Source organism: Heterodontus francisci, unplaced genomic scaffold (genome assembly GCF_036365525.1).
Source record: "Heterodontus francisci isolate sHetFra1 unplaced genomic scaffold, sHetFra1.hap1 HAP1_SCAFFOLD_503, whole genome shotgun sequence".
Lineage (NCBI taxonomy): Eukaryota > Metazoa > Chordata > Chondrichthyes > Heterodontiformes > Heterodontidae > Heterodontus > Heterodontus francisci.
The window spans coordinates 992,354-999,995 of record NW_027141682.1 but is presented as its reverse complement, the minus strand read 5'-3'; positions in this window follow the sequence as shown (position 1 = coordinate 999,995).

Sequence of the window (7,642 nt, the reverse complement as noted above, 5' to 3'; positions counted from 1 at the left end):
CTCCCTTCCCCTTCCCCCCTTCCCACACTCCCTTCCTCTTCCCAGCTCCACGCTCTTAGCTCACCCCCTCGCAACCCCGTCCCAGCCCCCCCACACCATCTTCCTCCGGCACCCCCTTCCCCTGCAACACCCGCACCCCCTTGCAGCCCCCTTCCCAGCTCTGCCTCGCAACCCCCTCCCTCCACACCTCCCCCTCACATCCCCTCCTCCCACCGCCATCATCCTACACCTGTGTTGGGGCCCTAACAACCCCACTGCCTTGTGGGTGTCTCGGGAGAGACCAAGGCTAAGGGAGTAAACTCTGACAGATTAGCCGGAGCGGAACCCCATAGGCGGTCATGTGTCACTATTGGCATGTTTCCGGCAGTTCCTGCAGCCATACCGGTGCCAAACGTCGTGCTCTGCACTCCTTTGGATCCCACCAGAAAGGCTGAGAGGGGGGTTTTGACGACTGGGCAACTCTCAACCTCCATAAATTCGCCCAGGCATGCGCCATGGAGAGGTCACCCCATAGTTGCCTCACAGCGAATGAAACAACATGGAAGGCAGCCGTTACAGGTTATAAGTCTGGAGAAATTGGCGTAGAAACTAAGCGCCACGGGTTGCCATTGTCGGTGGGAGAGGTCATCGCACCTCACTGGACAGCTACCGCCCGCCTCAAACCGTGCAACCCCCAGTCAATAAGGTTCTGTCCCGCCAAACTCTACCTGCTTCAATGGGTGCTTGGAGCTCAGGGTCATTGCCCGAAAGGTGGACTGAAACACCGCACCAAACAACACGAAAAAAGGAAAGAAGGTACCAGCCCTTCGCTTTGCATGCTGGAACGTCAGAACTATGTGCCCTGGCCTGTCAGAAGACCTTACACAAATCATCTGTTGATGCTACCTTCCATGACGGTGCTTCTGATATGACCTCCTTTTTCCTCAACCGAGGATTTCCCCCCACTGTGGTTGACAGGGCCCTCAACCGTGTCCGACCCATTCCCCGCACCTCTACCCTCACCCCTTCCCCTCCCTCCCAGAACCGTGACAGGGTTCCCCTTGTCCTCACTTTTCATCCCACCAGCCTCCATATCCAAAGGATCATCCTCCGCCATTTTCGCCACCTCCAGCGTGATGTCACTACCTGTCGCATCTTCCCCTCCCTTCCCCTGTCAGCATTCCGAAGGGATCATTCACTCCGCGACACACTGGTCAACTCCTCTATTACCCCCACCACCTCGTCCCCGTCCCAGGGCACCTTACCCTGCAATCGCAGGAGGTGTAATACCTGCCCATTTACCTCCTCTCTCCTCACTATCCCAGGCCCCAAACACTCCTTTCAGGTGAAGCAGCGATTGACTTATACTTCTTTCAATGTAGTATACTGTATTCGCTGCTCACAGTGTGGTCTCCTCTACATTGGGGAGACCAAGCGCAGACTGGGTGACCGCTTTGCGGAATATCTCCGCTCAGTCCGCAAGCAGCACCCTGAGCTTCCGGTTGCTTGCCATTTCAACACTCCCCCCTGCTCTCATGCTCACATCTCTGTCCTGGGATTGCTGCAGTGTTCCAGTGAACATCAACGCAAGCTCGAGGAACAGCATCTCATCTACCGATTAGGCACACTACAGCCTGCCGGACTGAACATTGAGTTCAATAATTTCAGAGCATGACAGCCCCCATTTTTCTTTCATTTTTTGTTCTTTTTTCTTCCTTTTTTTACATTCCTTTTTACATTTTTTACAATCTTTTTTTGCATTTATTTCATTTCATCTTAGTTTGTTCAGTTTGCTTCCCCTCTGTTTTTTTCAGGTTGTTTTTCTTCAGGTTTGCACTTGCTGCTGTTCGATATTTAGTGTATTCACACCTAATCTGTACTAATGCTTTGTCTTTCAACACACCATTAACATATTGTTTGCCTTTGCTCCGTGACCTTTTGGTCAGCTATGTGGCCTGGTCCAATCTGCACCTTCTCCTTTGTTATCTCTTGCCCCACCCCCACCTCACTTGTTTATAATCTGTGACTTTTCTAATATTTGTCAGTTCCGAAGAAGGGTCACTGACCCGAAACGTTAACTCTGCTTCTCTTCCCACAGATGCTGCCAGACCTGCTGAGTGATTCCAGCATTTCTTGTTTTTGTTTCAGATTTCCAGCATCCGCAGTATTTTGCTTTTATTATCATTAACAACGAGCTCAGTAGACTCAATGTCGACAGTGCAGCACTTCCGGAGACACGAGTGGATCTCCAGCAGAGCAAGACTACACCTTCTTCTGGCAGGGCAGCGATCCTGAAGAACCAAGACAGCATGGAGTGGGCTTCACCATCAGAAACTCCTTGCTCAGCATGACAGAGCCTCCCTCAAATTGCTCAGAATGCATCCTGTCCATCCGACTGCTCACCACCTCTGGTCCAGTACACCTCCTCAGCATCTCTGCTCCAACACTCTTCTCCCCACTTGAAGCTAAAGATCAGTTCGACGAGGAAATCCATAACATCATTAGCAGCATCCCCAACGCCGAACACCTATTCTTGCTGGGCGACTTCAATGCCAGGGTTGGGGCCGATCATGACTCATGGCCCTCCTGCCTTGGGCGCTATGGCGTTGGAAGGATGAATGAGAACGGGCAGAGACAGCTTGAGTTGTGTACCTATCATAACCTCTGCATCACCAACTCGTTCTTTCACACTAAACCCTGTCACCAGGTTACATGGAGGCACCCAAGATCGCGTCGTTGGCACCAGCTAGATCTCATTGTCACAAGGCGAGCCGCCTTAAACAGTGTTCAAATCACACGCAGCTGCCACAGTGCGGACTGCGACACTGACCACTCCCTGGTGTGCAGCAAGTTTAGACTCAGACCAAAGAAGTTGCATTATTCCAAGCTGAAGGGCCACCCGCGCATCAACACAAGCAAAATTTCCCACCCACAGCTGTTACAAAAATTTTTAAATTCTCTTGCAACAGCCCTTCAAAACCAAGTGGGCCCACATCAGAGACACCATCTCTGAGTCAGCTTTGACCCCAATGGCAAAAGTGCGAAGAGAAATGCAGACTTGTTTCAATCTCATAATGAAGAGCTGGAACCTGTCATAGCCGAAAAGCGCATTGCACTGTTGAACTACAAGAAAGCCCCCAGCGAGTTAACATCCATAGCACTTAAAACAGCCAGAAGCGCTGCACAAAGAACAGCCAGGCGCTGCGCAAATCACTACTGGAACACCTATGCAGTCATATTCAGCGAGCCTTCCTCAGCAGAAACATCAGAGGAATGTATGATGGCATTAAAAGAGCCCTTGGGCCAACCATCAAGAAGATCGTCCCCCTCAAATCTAAATCAGGGGACATAATCACTGACCAACGCAAACAAATGTACCGCTGGGTTGAGCACGACCTAGAACTGTACTCCAGGAAGAATGCTTTCACTGAGACTGCCCTCAACGCAGCACAGCCACGACCAGTCATGGATGAGCTGGACATACAGTCAACAAAATCGGAACTCAGTGATGCCATTGATTCTCTAGCCAGCGGAAAAGCCCCTGGGAATGACAGCATTACCCCTGAAATAATCAAGAGTGCCAAGCCTGCTATACTCTCAGCACTACATGAACTTCTATGCCTGTGCTGGGACGAGGGAGCCGTACCTCAGGACATGCGCGATGCCAATATCATCACCCTTTATAAAAGCAAAGGTGACCGTGGTGACTGCAACAACTACCGTGGAATCTCCCTGCTCAGCATAGTGGGGAAAGTCTTTGCTCGAGTCGCTCTGAACAGGCTCCAGAAGCTAGCCGAGCGCGTCTACCCTGAGGCACAGTGTGGCTTTCATGCAGAGATATCGACTGTTCTCCTTTCGTCAGATACAGGAGAAATGCCGCGAACAACAGATGCCCCTTCGATTGCTTTCATTGATCGCACCAAAGCCTTTGAACTCGTCAGCAGACGTGGTCTCTTCAGACTACTATAAAAGATTGGATGTCCACCAAAGCTACTAAGTATCATCACGTCATTCCATTACAATATGAAAGGCACAATTCAACATGATGGCTCCTCATCAGACCCCTTTCCGATCCTGAGTGGCGTGAAACAGGGCTGTGTTCTCGCACCCACATTTTTTGGGATTTTCTTCTCCCTGTTGCTTTCACATGCGTTCAAGTCCTCTGAAGAAGGAATTGTCCTCCACACAAGATCAGGGGGCAGTTTTTTTCAACCTTGCCCGTCTAAGAGCGAAGTCCAAAGTGCAGAAAGTCCTCATCAGGGAACTCCTCTTTGCTGATGATGCTGCTTTAACATCTCACACTGAAGAGTGCCTGCAGAGTCTCATCGACAGGTTTGCGGCTGCCTGTAATGAATTTGGCCTAACCATCAGCCTCTAGAAAACGGACATCATGGGGCAGGACGTCAGAAATACTCCAGCCATCAATATTGGCCACCACGCTCTGGAAGTGGTTCAAGAGTTCACCTACCTAGGCTCAACTATCACCAGTAACCTGTCTCTAGATGCAGAAATCAACAAGCGCATGGGAAAGGCTTCTACTGCTATGTCCGGACTGGCCAAGAGACTGTGGGAAAATGGCGCACTGACACGGAACACAAAAGTCTGAGTTTATCAAGCCTGTGTCCTCAGTACCTTGCTCTATGGCAGCGAGGACTGGACAACGTATGTCAGCCAAGAGCGACGTCTCAATTCATTCCATCTTCGCTGCCTCCAGAAAATACTTGGTATCAGGTGGCAGGACCGTATCTCCAACACAGAAGTCCTCGAGGCGGCCAATATCCCCAGCTTATGCACACTACTGAGTCAGCGGCGCTTGAGATGGATTGGCCATGTGAGCCGCATGGAAGATGGCAAGACACCCAAAGACACATTGTGCAGCGAGCTCGCCACTGGTATCAGACCCACCGGCCGTCCATGTCTCCGCTTTAAAGACGTCTGCAAACGTGACATGAAATACTGTGACATTGATTACAAGTCGTGGGAGTCAGTTGCCAGCGTTCGCCAGAGCTGGCGGGCAGCCATAAAGGAGGGGCTAAAGTGTGGCGAGTCAAAGAGACTTAGCAGTTGGCAGGAAAAAAGACAGAGGCGCAAGGGGAGGGTCAACTGAGTAACAGCCCCGACAAACACATTTTTCTGCAGCACCTGTGGAAGAGTCTGTCACTCTAGAATTGGCCTTTATATCCACTCCAGGCGCTGCTCCACACACCACTGACCACCTCCAGGCGCTTATCCATTGTCTCTCGAGACAAGGAGGCCAAAGAAGATCCCTATTCCCTTTCTTGAACAAGGGAACAACAGTTGCCACCCTCCACTCATCCGGTACTACTCCAGTGGACAGCGAGGACGCAACGATCTTCGCCAAAGGCGCGGCAATCTCTTCCCTCGCTTCCCGTAATATCCTTGGGTATATCCCGTCTGGCCCCGGGGACTTATCTATCCTCATGTCTTTCAAAATTTCCAGCACATCCTCCATCTTAACCTCAACCTGTTCGAGCATATCAGCCTGTTCCACGCTGTCCTCACAAACGACCAGGTCCCTCTCACTAGTGAATACTGAAGCAAAATATTCATTTAGGACCTCCCCTACCTCCTCCGACTCCAGGCACAAGTACCCTCCACTATGCCTGATCGGCCCCACCCTCACTCTGGCCATCCTCTTGTTCCTCACATAAGTGTAGAACGCCTTGGGATTTTCCTTAATCCAACCCGCCAAGACTTTTTCATGTCCCCTTCCAGCTCTCCTAAGTCCATTCTTCAGCTCCTTCCTGGCTACCTTGTAACCCTCTCGAGCCCTGTCTGATCCTTGCTTCCTCAACTTTAAGTAAGCTTCCTTCTTCCTCTTGACTAGCTGCTCCACATCTCTTGTCATCCAAGGTTCCTTCACCCTACCATCCCTTCCTTGCCTCATTGGGACAAACCTATCCAGCAGTCGCAGCAAGTGCTCCCTAAACAACCTCCACATTTCTGTCGTGCATTTCCCTGAGAACATCTGTTCCCAATTAATCCTCCCCAGTTCCTGCCTAATAGCATTATAATTCCCCCTCCCCCAATTAAATATTTTCCCTTCCCGTCTGCTCCTGTCTCTCTCCATGACTACAGTAAAGGTCAGGGAGTTGTGATCACTATCACAAAAATGCTGTCCCACTGAGAGATATGCCACCTGGCCTGGTTCGTTGCACCAAGCACCAAGTCCAACGTAGTCTCCCCTCTAGTCGGCCGATCTGCATATTGAGTCAGGAAAACTTCCTGGACAAACCTGACAAAAACTGCTCCATCCAAACTATTTGCACTAAGGAGGTTCCAATCAATATTAGGGAAGTTGAAGTCACCCATGACTTCTGCACCTTTCCAAAATCTGACTCCCAATCTGTTCCTCCGTGTCACTGTTGCTATTGGTGGGTCTGTAGAAAGCTCCCAACAAAGTGACTGCTCCTTTCCTGTTTCTGACTTCCACCCATAATGACTCAGTAGACAAACCCTCCTCGACGACCTCCCTTTCTGCAGCTGTGATACTATCCCTGATTAGCAATGCCACTCCCCCACCTCTTTTACCTCCCTTCCTATTCCTTTTGAAACATCTAAACCCAGGAACAGCCAACATCCATTCCTACCCCTGTGATATCCACGTCTCCGTAATGGCCACAACATCGTAGCTCCAAGTACTGATCTATGCTCTATGTTCATCACCCTTATTCCTGACAAATCTTGCGTTAAAATAGACACACTTCAACCCATCAGACAGGCAGCAGCCTTGCCCTGTCAACTGTCTAACCTTCCTCACAGTCTCTCCGCACTCGGTATCTGCCTGTTCAACAGCTACCCCATCCACTGATTCGTAGCTCCGGGTCCCATCCCCCTGCCAAACTAGTTTCAACCCTCCCGAAGAGCTCTAACAAACCTCCCGCCCAGGATATTGGTGCCCCTCCAGTTCAGATGCAACCCATTCCTTTTGTGCAGGTTTCACCTTCCCCAGAAGGTATCCCAATGATCCACATATCTGAAGCCCTCCCTCCTGCACCTGCTCTGTAGCCACGTGTTCAGCTGCACTTCCTCCCTGTTTCTAGCCTCACTAGCACGTGGCACCGCTATCAATCCTGAGATTACTACTCTGCTCGTCCTGCCTTTTAGCTTCCAACCTAACTCCCTATATTCGCTTTTCAGGTCCTCATCCCTTTTCCTAGCTGTGTCATTGGTACCGATGTGTACCACGACCTCTGGCTGCTCCCCCTCCCCCTTATGAATTCTGTAGAATCGATCCGCGGCATCCCTGACCCTGGCACCCGGGAGGCAAACAACCATCCGGGAGTCTCGTTCGCGACCACAGAATCTCCTGTCTGTTCCTGTAACCATTGAATCTCCTGTCACTATCGCTCTCCTATTCTCCCTCCTTCCCTTCTGAGCCACTGAGCCAGGCTCAGTGCCAGAGACCTGGCCGCTGTGGCTTTCCCCTGGTAGGTCGTTCCCCCCAACCGTATCCAAAATGGTATACGTATTATTGAGGGGAATGGCCACAGGGGATCCCTGCACTGTGCACCTATTCCCTTTCCCTCCCCTGATGGTATCCATTGGAGTTAAGAAGAATGAGAAGTGATCTTACTGAAGTCCATAATATCTTGAGGGCATTTGGCAGGGTGGATACTGAGAGGATGTTTCCCCTGATGAC